General features: G+C 38.1%; 1 long non-coding RNA gene across 1 annotated transcript in view; it reads right to left on the reverse strand.

The window, feature by feature from the left end:
* Positions 1 to 11,360, reverse strand: part of LOC145672893 (uncharacterized) — a 91,929-nt gene extending 80,569 nt beyond the window's left edge. The window contains exon 1 of the long non-coding RNA XR_014128693.1: positions 11,177 to 11,360. This is a non-coding gene — a long non-coding RNA (uncharacterized LOC145672893). The remainder of the gene's footprint in view (positions 1 to 11,176) is intronic.
* Positions 11,361 to 15,191: the final 3,831 nt, after the last annotated feature.

Below are 15,191 nucleotides of genomic sequence, written 5' to 3' on the forward strand. Positions count from 1 at the left end.
GTATAAGTGTTTCATCTATAAGTACTTTCTGTATGAAACAATGTAGGCGGTCAGGATCTCACATACAAATGGACGTATATAACATATAGCTGACGACGGTAACGTAACTATATGCATGTGATATGCGGAAAACTGTTCGATGTCAGACATCCTGCAATGGCATGATGTAACATCTAAGGGCAGGACGTATGCATCATATGAATAACGTATGCTCCATACTGATTTCTGTAGTAAGCAAGAGAATTCCGTTTATTTGTACAATATACCGCTGTCCGGAGAACGATTTTTCTCAGTGTAGTATCCTAGACTTGGCGTGATTACCTGCACGTGTTGGTAGATACGCCACTTTGTAAACACTCTTTTTCTTTTATCTTGGATACAAAACAGAAATGTCTCTCATCATTGCCACATTTTTTCTACTTGCAGAAAAGGCTACTCTGCAACGCACATGTGTTGTTTTTTTGTGTTTCACAAAAATTAAGCCCATAAAAAATCGAACACCCTTAACATGGCGTATTTACCTGTACTTACCTTAGCACTTAAAGAACTATAACACGAACACTAAGAATTATCCGAATTAATGATAACAATAATAATAGCAAAGATGTAAAATCACTACAACAACAATAACAACAAAATGAAACTTAGCGGCAATTCGACAACACTGTACCCTGAGGAGATGTTCTCTTTTATAGCATCAGAAACAACACCGGCAAAAATTTCATGGTTACCATAGGGCTGTTCCGATAATCGAGTAATCGATAACAATTCGATAAAATTTCAAAACCGTTTCATCGATAAAGAATTTTAATTTTATCGAATTATCGAACTTTCGAGACTCCCGAAATTTTTAAGACTCTCGAAATGTTCGAGACTCTCGAAATGATCGAGACTCCCGAAATGTTCGGGACTCTCGAAGTGTTCGAGGCACTCGAAATATAAGAAACATTAGGCAACTTCGACACACTCGAACTGTTCGAGAATCTCGAATTGTTTGAAACAGCAAATACAGAAATATATCAATATGATCGCATTTGTCGAGTCGCTTGAATATTTAGAAAAGTTTGGGATTATCGGAGTGTTCGAAAGAAATGATGTATTCGAGGTTATCATAGTTGTATATAATATGTATTACATATATGCAGAGTGTTCATTTTAAAACTTCTCTTCTTAGCAATGTAGTGGAGGAAAAGTTCCCCCCCCCTTCCCCACAAATCTATACAAGGTTTAAGCAGTCTGTCAGAAGAGAGAAAGAGGAAGAGAAAACATGCATCACCCGAATGGAATTGGAATCCAAGACAACATTAGTGTACTAATAGTCACTTTGCCGATTGCGCCAATAACGGGACAGGCAGAAAAATAATTTTACATATGATTTCGACAAATACAACTTTGCAATAACTTATCAGATGAAAAAAGTTGTTGGACTAGTTTGGCTTCAAGAAGAAATCATTGGAGAGGTGAAGGAACCGAACTGTTCATCACTACTTTTGATAATACCTGAAACTTCGATAATACTCGAAATGTCGATAATACCCGAAACTTCGATAATACTCGAAATGTTGATAGTACCCGAAACTTCGATAATACTCGAAATGTCGATAATACCGGAAACTTTGATAATACTCGAAATTTCGATAATACCCGAAACTTCGATAATACTCGAAATTTCGATAATACCCGAAACTTCGATAATACTCGAAATTTCGATAATACCCGACACTTCGATAATTTCAAATACTCGAACGGTTTCGAGTAACCGATGACAACTCGATAAATTTTCACTCCCGAAGTTCGATAGATCTTCAGTCTTATCGAACATCCCTAGGTTACCATGGTTGACGACCGGGACACACCCTTGCGTTCTATTGGGTGGTACAATTGGTAAATCTAGGTTAAGCTTCACGAGTCCTCGCGATTATTATAGTCTCGGAGCATAATCGTGGCACGTTAAACAAAATAGAGTAAAGGCAGAGGACTTATGATGATCACTTACAAAGTCAAGAAAAATATAAGTACATAAAAATCCTGCCTTCAACCCTTTGGTTTTACTATTAACGAAACCGGTTTGTTTCCTGGATTGGCACCAGACAACACACAGTCTAACCATTTTACTTTTTAATCATATAGCAGAGACATCTGCAAGTGAAATTTTGGAAGAACTATATAAAACAAGGTGCCGATTCTACAATTTGCAAATACTTAATTGGTTAACGTTCAATTTATTCTTTTGTTTTATGATAACATTTTGTTTTACAAACATACCTTTGTTTCAGCTAAACATCATGCAATTACCTTTTTTTGTTTGTTTGTTTGTTTGTTTATTTTAAGAAACTGGTTTTCTAACACGAATGACAGGGTAACGTATCATTTGTACTTAATAATTTATTATGTTCAAATATCATGTTTTATTTCCTCATACTTATAATAGGCAGTATATTTCCTTGCTTTTATGATCAATAACGTTAACTTGCTGTATACCGTACATCCGTTGCAAACTTATGCACCTGTAACTTACTGATCGCTATAAAAGTAATTTTTGTTACTTTTCTGTTTTCTTATTATTCATTATGCAGCGAGAAGTTGATCCATGTATAATAATAATAATAATAATAATAAAAGTAATGAATGTAAATTTGTCGAAGTAAAACACTCAAATAAATTAATCTACTCTTCACCGTTTGACACTGTATGTCAAACTAAACACTCATGTAATTGGTTAATACATTTTTTTAAACTAGTGTAACAGGCTTCTGAACTATGATGCGTGTAAATAACGTAAGTCTTAAACAGTATGGCTATGTACACCTGTCTATTATACATACATCAGAGCAAAATGGGAAGATATATCGACAGGCGGACTTCTAGAATAGCTCAGAGTCCCAAGAATAACTTCGGCCTAGAACTCCCAAAAGTATTGAATTGTTCCCAACTGTCCCAACCAGGAATTCAACGTCTTCTTCCGGAGGAATTCTTCTTGTCCACTCCCGGAATTCGAGACTTGAAGGAATATTTGGAGAATCGAGACGAGACGAGAAAACCTTATATCTCGTCTCGTGAGTAACACTAGTCGGGACAAAAAAGTGTTAAAGCGGAAAACGGAACATTCTAGAGTCAAATTGGGATTATTTGTAATTCTGTTCTCCACCAATATTTGCCACTTCTGAATACAAATAAATCCCCAAATTGCTCTACAGTACTCGGTTTACACAGAGAATTCCATACCTTTATCGGAAAAATAAAACGTCAGTCATTTACTTACATCAAAGAAAACGTTATGCCTAGTTCTTAAGGCAGTAGACTACTAAATATTTTTCAAAAGTTAGCAATTTTTCTTTTACCCGTTTTTCGTAAATGAAAAGAGATGATGAAATGTAACTTACCACAATAATAGATAATGTTATTCTACACCCGAAAATATGAATCGGAAAAATTTTCAGTGTTGCCATCCATAGAAACTACAGTGTGACCAGAATTTGAATTACCCAAAAATCTAGGTTAAGGCAGCGACTAGAAAAATAAACTCTAAACTCAAAAATAAATAAATAAATAACTTATTGATTTTGTAATAATTTATGTAAGTTATTACCAAATTAATACAAATATTATTTAAAAAGTAGTTAACAAGGAACACAGACAGCACGATAAGTCATCAATTACTGTTGAATTCATTTTTTTTACTCGTTGCCTTAACCTAGATTTTTTGGTAATTCAAATTCTGGTCATACTGTAATTTCTATGGATGGCAACACTGAAAATTCTTCCGATTCGTATTTTCGGGTGTAGAATAATATTATATATTATTGTGGTAAGTTACATTTCATTATATATTTTTACTTACAAAAAGTGGGCAAAAGAAAAATTGCTAACTTTGAAAAATATTTAGTAGTTGCCCCCTTAACCACAAACCAAAGTATCCCAGTTCGTTGTACGTGTATTCGGTGTGTATATTTCGAAATCAAGGGTACCTTGACCCATCTCCTGTCCCGAAGCCAGTGGCGGATCGTCCTGAAGCGAAGATATAACTCTTTTTGTGTTATTTCAACTAGATAAGACTTTTTTTTTTTTTTGCCAATGTATTAGACCAATACTCTCAACATATTAATAGTATAAACTAGCTCATATCCCAAGTGTTACAGTGGGTAACATTTTTCCATCCTTCCATCCTTTAGCGCAAGAATGAAGAGATGTAAACCTTCCGTGGCCCATTAGTGGATCGAGAAAGTGGCACGCAGAACCTCAAGGAAAAGTATTACTTGTTCTGCGTTATTTCCACAGAAGACAGAATATTTTTTTTGAGAATATATCTGCTTTCAGTACATCGTTAATTCAAACTAGATAATATCCCCAAGTCTTGCATGGGCTAATATTTTGCGCCATCCCCGAATCTTCCATCCTTTTGCACACAAATGAGAAAATATTAACTCCGTGGCTCAGCGATGGATGCAGAAAGGAATGAGCCCCCTCTTCAAGGAAAAATAAATATATTTTTGTGTTATTTTAACAACATGAGGCGACAGGAGTATTTTTTCTGTCAAAATATTAGACAAATTATATGCTCTAAGTCTACCGTTAGTACAAACTAAAGTCTTTCTATTTCAAGCGTACCCATGCTGGTGCTGCTGTCGATGTGTGTTATCCCCGTACCTCCCTCAAAAGAAGAGGAATAAGTTGCTATAGCCGAGATCCTTCAATAGTTGGACGCAGACAACGATACCATTCCGATTTATTTCACGGACTTCGCTGTGCACTGTCTTGTTAGCTATTATAAGTAGCTTACAATCTTCACCCGCTAAGACCAAACGACTGAATGACAAATTGGCAACACAGCAGAGGTTATTTACTTCTTTTCCCTAAGCAAAGGGAGATTACCTCCGTCAGAGCGTGGCAGGGTTGGGTCCGCTGTCCTCTATCTTGTTAACCATTCTAAGTAGCCTACGATCTTCACTCGTCAAGAGCCAACGATTGAATAACAAATTGGCAACACAGCTGAGGTCATTCACTTCTTTTCCCTAAGCAAAGGGAGAATTACCTCCGTCAGAGCGTGGCAGGGGTGGGTCCGCTGTCCTCTATCTTGTTAACCATTCTAAGTAGCCTACGATCTTCACTCGTCAAGACCAAACGACTGAATGACAAATTGGCAACACAGCTGAGGTCATTCACTTCTTTTCCCTAAGCAAAGGCAGAATTACCTCCGTCAGAGCGTGGCAGGGGTGGGTCCGCTGTCCTCTATCTTGTTAACCATTCTAAGTAGCCTACGATCTTCACTCGTCAAGAGCCAACGATTGAATAACAAATTGGCAACACAGCTGAGGTCATTCACTTCTTTTCCCTAAGCAAAGGGAGAATTACCTCCGTCAGAGCGTGGCAGGGGTGGGTCCGCTGTCCTCTATCTTGTTAACCATTCTAAGTAGCCTACGATCTTCACTCGTCAAGACCAAACGATTGAATGACAAATTGGCAACACAGCTGAGGTCATTCACTTCTTTTCCCTAAGCAAAGGGAGAATTACCTCCGTCAGAGCGTGGCAGGGGTGGGTCCGCTGTCCTCTATCTTGTTAACCATTCTAAGTAGCCTACGATCTTCACTCGTCAAGAGCCAACGATTGAATAACAAATTGGCAACACAGCTGAGGTCATTCACTTCTTTTCCCTAAGCAAAGGGAGAATTACCTCCGTCAGAGCGTGGCAGGGGTGGGTCCGCTGTCCTCTATCTTGTTAACCATTCTAAGTAGCCTACGATCTTCACTCGTCAAGAGCCAACGATTGAATAACAAATTGGCAACACAGCTGAGGTCATTCACTTCTTTTCCCTAAGCAAAGGGAGAATTACCTCCGTCAGAGCGTGGCAGGGGTGGGTCCGCTGTCCTCTATCTTGTTAACCATTCTAAGTAGCCTACGATCTTCACTCGTCAAGACCAAACGACTGAATGACAAATTGGCAACACAGCTGAGGTCATTCACTTCTTTTCCCTAAGCAAAGGGAGAATTACCTCCGTCAGAGCGTGGCAGGGGTGGGTCCGCTGTCCTCTATCTTGTTAACCATTCTAAGTAGCCTACGATCTTCACTCGTCAAGAGCCAACGATTGAATAACAAATTGGCAACACAGCGGAGGTCATTCACTTCTTTTCCCTAAGCAAAGGGAGAATTACCTCCGTCAGAGCGTGGCAGGGGTGGGTCCGCTGTCCTCTATCTTGTTAACCATTCTAAGTAGCCTACGATCTTCACTCGTCAAGACCAAACGATTGAATGACAAATTGGCAACACAGCTGAGGTCATTCACTTCTTTTCCCTAAGCAAAGGGAGAATTACCTCCGTCAGAGCGTGGCAGGGGTGGGTCCGCTGTCCTCTATCTTGTTAACCATTCTAAGTAGCCTACGATCTTCACTCGTCAAGAGCCAACGATTGAATAACAAATTGGCAACACAGCTGAGGTCATTCACTTCTTTTCCCTAAGCAAAGGGAGAATTACCTCCGTCAGAGCGTGGCAGGGGTGGGTCCGCTGTCCTCTATCTTGTTAACCATTCTAAGTAGCCTACGATCTTCACTCGTCAAGAGCCAACGATTGAATAACAAATTGGCAACACAGCTGAGGTCATTCACTTCTTTTCCCTAAGCAAAGGGAGAATTACCTCCGTCAGAGCGTGGCAGGGGTGGGTCCGCTGTCCTCTATCTTGTTAACCATTCTAAGTAGCCTACGATCTTCACTCGTCAAGAGCCAACGATTGAATAACAAATTGGCAACACAGCTGAGGTCATTCACTTCTTTTCCCTAAGCAAAGGGAGAATTACCTCCGTCAGAGCGTGGCAGGGGTGGGTCCGCTGTCCTCTATCTTGTTAACCATTCTAAGTAGCCTACGATCTTCACTCGTCAAGAGCCAACGATTGAATAACAAATTGGCAACACAGCTGAGGTCATTCACTTCTTTTCCCTAAGCAAAGGGAGAATTACCTCCGTCAGAGCGTGGCAGGGGTGGGTCCGCTGTCCTCTATCTTGTTAACCATTCTAAGTAGCCTACGATCTTCACTCGTCAAGAGCCAACGATTGAATAACAAATTGGCAACACAGCTGAGGTCATTCACTTCTTTTCCCTAAGCAAAGGGAGAATTACCTCCGTCAGAGCGTGGCAGGGGTGGGTCCGCTGTCCTCTATCTTGTTAACCATTCTAAGTAGCCTACGATCTTCACTCGTCAAGAGCCAACGATTGAATAACAAATTGGCAACACAGCTGAGGTCATTCACTTCTTTTCCCTAAGCAAAGGGAGAATTACCTCCGTCAGAGCGTGGCAGGGGTGGGTCCGCTGTCCTCTATCTTGTTAACCATTCTAAGTAGCCTACGATCTTCACTCGTCAAGAGCCAACGATTGAATAACAAATTGGCAACACAGCTGAGGTCATTCACTTCTTTTCCCTAAGCAAAGGGAGAATTACCTCCGTCAGAGCGTGGCAGGGGTGGGTCCGCTGTCCTCTATCTTGTTAACCATTCTAAGTAGCCTACGATCTTCACTCGTCAAGAGCCAACGATTGAATAACAAATTGGCAACACAGCTGAGGTCATTCACTTCTTTTCCCTAAGCAAAGGGAGAATTACCTCCGTCAGAGCGTGGCAGGGGTGGGTCCGCTGTCCTCTATCTTGTTAACCATTCTAAGTAGCCTACGATCTTCACTCGTCAAGAGCCAACGATTGAATAACAAATTGGCAACACAGCTGAGGTCATTCACTTCTTTTCCCTAAGCAAAGGGAGAATTACCTCCGTCAGAGCGTGGCAGGGGTGGGTCCGCTGTCCTCTATCTTGTTAACCATTCTAAGTAGCCTACGATCTTCACTCGTCAAGAGCCAACGATTGAATAACAAATTGGCAACACAGCTGAGGTCATTCACTTCTTTTCCCTAAGCAAAGGGAGAATTACCTCCGTCAGAGCGTGGCAGGGGTGGGTCCGCTGTCCTCTATCTTGTTAACCATTCTAAGTAGCCTACGATCTTCACTCGTCAAGAGCCAACGATTGAATAACAAATTGGCAACACAGCTGAGGTCATTCACTTCTTTTCCCTAAGCAAAGGGAGAATTACCTCCGTCAGAGCGTGGCAGGGGTGGGTCCGCTGTCCTCTATCTTGTTAACCATTCTAAGTAGCCTACGATCTTCACTCGTCAAGAGCCAACGATTGAATAACAAATTGGCAACACAGCTGAGGTCATTCACTTCTTTTCCCTAAGCAAAGGGAGAATTACCTCCGTCAGAGCGTGGCAGGGGTGGGTCCGCTGTCCTCTATCTTGTTAACCATTCTAAGTAGCCTACGATCTTCACTCGTCAAGAGCCAACGATTGAATAACAAATTGGCAACACAGCTGAGGTCATTCACTTCTTTTCCCTAAGCAAAGGGAGAATTACCTCCGTCAGAGCGTGGCAGGGGTGGGTCCGCTGTCCTCTATCTTGTTAACCATTCTAAGTAGCCTACGATCTTCACTCGTCAAGAGCCAACGATTGAATAACAAATTGGCAACACAGCTGAGGTCATTCACTTCTTTTCCCTAAGCAAAGGGAGAATTACCTCCGTCAGAGCGTGGCAGGGGTGGGTCCGCTGTCCTCTATCTTGTTAACCATTCTAAGTAGCCTACGATCTTCACTCGTCAAGAGCCAACGATTGAATAACAAATTGGCAACACAGCTGAGGTCATTCACTTCTTTTCCCTAAGCAAAGGGAGAATTACCTCCGTCAGAGCGTGGCAGGGGTGGGTCCGCTGTCCTCTATCTTGTTAACCATTCTAAGTAGCCTACGATCTTCACTCGTCAAGAGCCAACGATTGAATAACAAATTGGCAACACAGCTGAGGTCATTCACTTCTTTTCCCTAAGCAAAGGGAGAATTACCTCCGTCAGAGCGTGGCAGGGGTGGGTCCGCTGTCCTCTATCTTGTTAACCATTCTAAGTAGCCTACGATCTTCACTCGTCAAGAGCCAACGATTGAATAACAAATTGGCAACACAGCTGAGGTCATTCACTTCTTTTCCCTAAGCAAAGGGAGAATTACCTCCGTCAGAGCGTGGCAGGGGTGGGTCCGCTGTCCTCTATCTTGTTAACCATTCTAAGTAGCCTACGATCTTCACTCGTCAAGACCAAACGATTGAATGACAAATTGGCAACACAGCAGAGGTTATTTACTTCTTTTCCCTAAGCAAAGGGAAGATTTCCTTCGCAAGAAGGCAGCGGAGGTGGGACAGAAGTATGTTTCACATATTTTCTGAGGGCACAGCTGAGATAGACAGTCTCTAGTTAATATCTCCAAGTGTTACATCAGGTAATATTTTGCGCTTCCTTCAAGAATACCATCCTTTTGTGCAAGACTAAAGAGGTATGGACTTTTAGGCTTGTCTTTAAATGAAGACCTAAACTTTCTGATTCCAAACTTACTGGAAAAAATATAAAAGTTATTCGAGACAGTTCTTTGTGATAATACGCCCTGTCATTCCTGGCATCAAAATGAACACAAACCTATGTAGACTGGCCAGAGATACATATTTAAAAAAATAAAAGCCAGCTATCTCAAATTGAACTGTGCAGATGATTTTAAATAAGCTGTAGAACGGAAGTAGTAAGTCAGGACCTTATGAAAAAAATAAATCAATATTAGTTACCTTCTTTTAAAATTTCTGGCGCCGTTCCTGTTTCAGCAAGACCATGTAACGAAAAAGAAAAATCTCTGCAAGCAGCTAAACAGATTTTCTTCCAGAAAACTTTGTCCGGGACAAAATCAGTGTGAGGGGACATGCACTGGGACACTAGCTGCTAAAGGACGTTTCCAGCATATAATCGCATATAATCGAAAAGAGTGGCATATAATAGCAGTTTGATTTACTTTAGTTCCAGCGAGTTGGGGACGGGAAGAAACTGGTCAACTCCAGGGATCTCCAGGTTCTGTGACTAAATCAAAAGCTGCAGCTGAATAATTTAATACTCGTCTTTTTCTTAATAAAAACATCCAATATATTTCAATCAAAAATTTTCTTGCACGCCTTATATCTGGAAAACTAAATATAGTGTAGCCAAACCAAAACTATCATTTAGCTCAGTATGATGTGCTTATTCCGTAAAAAAATACGAAAACTAGATTTAGGGGCCATTCAAAATTTTGTGGCTCCTGATATAAAAATTGGTTAATCGTCAAGATCGCAATCTTTTGATGCGATGATTTTTCCCTTAATTTTTTTGTTCTTAAAGTCGTTTAGAAATACAACTTATTTCAATTTATCTTAACTTTAATTTTGGAACGTGGAAAGCTACAATCCAGCAATTAGATTATGTAAACTTTACAATCAGTTAATTATGAAGGGTACAAAGATTGATTTTTCTATGTCATATGCTCAATATATATCTATAATTCGAAATTATTATAAGTAACAAATGTTCAAGGTAACAGTGTGCTTTAAACTTTATATATCAATAGTCACTCTTGTATTTCCATCATTAACTCATCACTTTTTTTTTCATTTTCTATGTATTTACACATATTTTGTATTATCCTTATTAGTTCTTTTCTACTTTTTTGTATTCATAGCATCATTTTCTTTGTATTGTATTCTTGTATTCACATATCTTTCTTATAATTAGTCTTGTATTTGTAGATTTTTCTTAGAATTTTGCATGCTTTCTTTTATTGTAATTTAGCTCATGTATTATTTTATTTGCCACTTGTTAAATCGAGCATATAGCTCTGTCAAGGGCATTGAAATAAATAAATAAATAAATAAACAGAATGTGTAGTGTATTCAATTTTTTTTCTTTCAAAGTATAACAAAACTAGGCGCGTTTTGTTAATAACCTATATATTACAAAAAACAGGACTAGACAAGTGGACTTGTTATAATATAGAAATGTCAAATGTAGGGATAGCGAATCTCTATTTCCAGAACCTGCCTGCTCAAGAAATGTTTGGATTCACCCCTGACCGGAGCTAAAATAAATTAACTGCAAATTATATGTCGCTCTTGTACACTGAACTTCCTTTAGCAAATAGCGTCCTTCATCAGACAAAATTTTCTAAAGGAAAAAAAATAAATAATAGTGTGATTGTAACCTAACTAAAATCAGGAAGCTTTAACCGTTGTAATATTAACAAGAATTATGTCCACACACAATAATAGTTACATTTTATACAACCACTATTTAACAACTCACCTCACAAAATAGCCGACGATGATGATGATGATGATGATGATTAAGACAAAGGTTTAAATGGTACCGTGGTACGATCTTTGCTTTTAATAGGACTCCCATTTTTCACTACAACTAAAAGCGAAAAAGCTTCTTGAATTTTTTTTCTGGCACTTGGACGCCCACGGAAGGAGCTTGATGCTTGGTGTACGCGGTAGCGTTTTAAAAGAAAAACGGGGATGAAATGTAAAGTATGTAATAAGTGAAGAGACGTTTTTCCGAACTTTTGCATAATGGATGTACACCTCTTTATGAAAACAAAACAAAAACGATAATCAGAGATAAGAAACCTTATATTAATTATGTGATTCTACATCCTTTCGTAATTATATACATTAAGCGTGCTTCGAGTGGCAGGTGCTAGATGTCTATCGCCCATCGAAGAAGCTTCTTTGGTTGGTTTCTTCTTGATATCAACTTCCTCCCTTTATACATCTACCAGCAAACGAAACCACTTTTAGTTTTGGGGCCAAGCGAGGAAATCATGTTCTCAGACCATGTACCGAATCGTGAATATAATAAGCTCAATCCTACAAACCTTTTCCCTTTGCCCCCTCCCTCTTCCTGCCCCCAAAATGATAGGGAAGTGGTCAGAACCTCTTTTTATTATTTATTTGCTCGCTTGTTATCTTAACAGTTGCTTCAGCAATCGGACAGGAAGCATTTGTTAAAAATGTTTCTTATCAGTTCTGAGAGCTACAATTCAGTGGTTGCCCAAACAGAAGACTTATTTACAGAACTAATGGGTGTAATGAATGCAGAAGTATCCCTAATATAGGGTTGTCTTCACAAAAAAGAAAAGAAACAATAATATGCAAACATTTATTCAAGTTCCATGAATAGTAGCTATATTGAGTCACTTCTGGTATTTTTTTAAGCTCACTACTAGAACCACCAGGTATTTAAGACATTGCATCTAACTAACTCTATGGCCTAAGGAACCTAGAGATCATTGGTGAATTCAACTGGATCTAGTTTCTACTTTGGATTTCTATTTCTGAGATATCCATCTCAATATTGTCCTCCTAGGTCTTCCTAATGGTCGTTCTCCGATTGGATTTCCAGTCAAAACTTTGAAAACGTTCCTACATTCTTCCATTCCTACATGACCTTCCCACCTGAGTCTCCTAGACTTGATGACCCTAATAAGGTTTGGCAAAGCGTATAAATTATGCAGGTACTCGTATTGAAGTTTCGACATGCTCGTTCCCCTTGGGTCAGAATATTCGTTTCAGGATCTTGTTGTCAAACACTTTCAGTCTACGTTCTTCGCTCAGAGTAAGCGACCATGCTTCAGAACAGAACAACAGACACGATTATCCTGTTATGTATTTTAAGCTTCGATAAAATTCAATAGAGCGACATTGCATCTTTAATAATAATAATAATAATAATAATAATAATAATAATAATAATAATAATAATAATAATAATAATAATAATAATAATAATAATAAAGATCTTTATCTAGTATTTACATATTACACAACCATCAGACACGAAACATACAATTCTGCCAGAGATGGGGACATTTTGGAAGGAAGTTCATCATGGAGGCCATATATTTGAGTTGTTCTGACTTTTGTCTGATAGGACTGAGGAAAATTTTGATATAACCTGACAGAATAACTGAGAGCGGAATTTCAACCTGAGGCTTCCATGTGTCCAGACTATTGAGATATTATTTCGCAATTGTTTCTTACAAGTTATCATTTGTAATTTATTAAATTATTAATGTAATGAGAGGAAATTACTCCACTTTCTGTGATCGGACCAAGACTTGAATTTAAATCAGTTCATTTCTTGGTTGCAGTGTTTGGAATGTCCTACTTGTTATTGAATAGGCCTATTCCAGTGTTTTAAGAGCCGTGTTCAAATAGTTCTGGTTTATAGTCGAAGAGAAGGCACGGTGGCTGAGTAAAGTCCCTGGTTCGATCCCCGATCAACTAAGTTTGTGGTGGACAACATCGTGTCCATGGGTTTTCTCGTTGTACCCCCGTTCCCTCCCACATTATCATTCCACCATTGTCCTCATCATCATTCACTTGCCTTAATCATCCGTCTCCCTTAGCTTAAAGGGCATAATTATAGGACGTTAAATGCAAAGATTCCATTTCATTTTATAATCACGGATGTATATAGGCCCTACTCGGAATTCGAATTAAAAGTCAACTATGAATTGTGTGATATTTTGTATTAGGTCATAACGGTCATTGATTATGCTTCTGCTATTCATTATGTATCATAGTTATTGGATGTTAGGTAGTATTAATTGAATTGCAAAACACCAGAATTACGAAGCTCTTTTAACTTAAGGTTGGTGTAAAGGGACAAGTTTTGCCAATATATGTCACTACAGTCTTCGTCTCTCTCTCATATATTTTTTTTACCTTTCACAAAAATTTACAATTTCTCTTTCAAATTTCAACCTAGAGACTTCAAATTTTTAGAGAAAGAATTTCATAACCTATCGAAGGATTTCCTATTTAGAATTTTCTTCCTTGTTGAAACAGTTATATTGTTAAAGGTTTGGATATCCCTTTCAACAATTAAGACATTTCAACAATGAAGAGAATTCTAAATTAAAAAATTGGCACGGATTGTTGTCTTCGATAGGTTATCAAGTTCCTTCTCCAAAAATTTGAAGTCTCTAGGTTGAAATTTGTAAGAGAAATCGTGAATTTTTTGAAAGGTAAAAAATGCACGAAGACTGTAATGACATCTATCGGTAAAACTTGTCTCTTTAAACTAACCTTAACCTGACTAACTGCAATCTTTAAGACAAATTTATACCTATAGCATTCCGATCTAACTAACCCTTCCATCGTGGTCTATGTTGGAATTTACAGTATATATATATATATATGAAAGTGACTACGTTTGTGACTCAATAACTCTTGAACCTTCCGAGAGATCTAGATCAAATTTTCAACATAGATGAAGTTCAGGACTAGGATGGCTTTTAACATTTCACTTTGATGGTGCAGCTTGGAGGAGGGGAAGACGGAAATATTTTAAGAAATGATCAAAAATGACCGATATTAGTGTCGAATCCATAGTTTTCGGGGTCGCTGAGGTGAATAGTGACACTTCTGGTGCCGTTTAAATTCAAATTTAACCCCCTGAACTTGGGGGAGGGGAAGGGAAAGATATATAAAAATGGTCAAAAATAACCCGATATCAAAGCGATTCAGTAATAGTAAAAACTGACTAACTTACTTAATATGTTACTATTTTTTCTTATTTTAACCCAATGTATTTAATGTACACCAACACACTCAGTCCGTTCTTCCCCAGTACAAGAAAACTCTCATGTGGTTACGCAGAGACTGTGTACCCATCAACAACTTTTTCTTGCCAGTTTTTCTGCTGTTATTATGAAATAGTTTTCCAACAACAAGTAGCTTATACGTAGAAAATAAATAAATAACTATTTTTTTCGTAAAACTACTATAAAATAAAATGTAGAACGTTTAAACAGAAATTGTGATATCATGTACGATATGAAAGTAACGTTCAAACTAATTACTGTTTTTTTCTAGGAATTTTTTCTAGTAAAGATATAAAATTGGTACGAAAATAACATTTATTTCATATTTGCAAAATAATTGATAAGAATAAAACCCCTTTTTTAAAAAAATATGAACCAATTTTTTTTAATGCACTAAAAGACATAAAAATAATAAAAGCACTAAAGAGCGTACCGTAATAATTAGAAATGGGATGTTAGGCAAAATCCCTATTCTTTAATATTAATCATATGATCAAAAATAACGTTTTAAAGTTTGCCTCTTTCGCCCCTCTTTGCCTAAATAATTGCTTTAGTGCCTAATGTTGCCTATTCTATGCATTTTCTTAAAAATAAGACTTTATTGAAAAAAAATATATACTTTAGCATTTCAAGGAAGGATTCTGCCTCTTCTGAGAAATAATACATAAGTGCTGTGTGTACTGATAATGTGCTGCAAAACTTTGGACT

This window comes from Thermobia domestica, chromosome 16 (genome assembly GCF_964235325.1).
Source record: "Thermobia domestica chromosome 16, izTheDome1.hap1.1, whole genome shotgun sequence".
In the NCBI taxonomy this organism is placed as follows: domain Eukaryota; kingdom Metazoa; phylum Arthropoda; class Insecta; order Zygentoma; family Lepismatidae; genus Thermobia; species Thermobia domestica.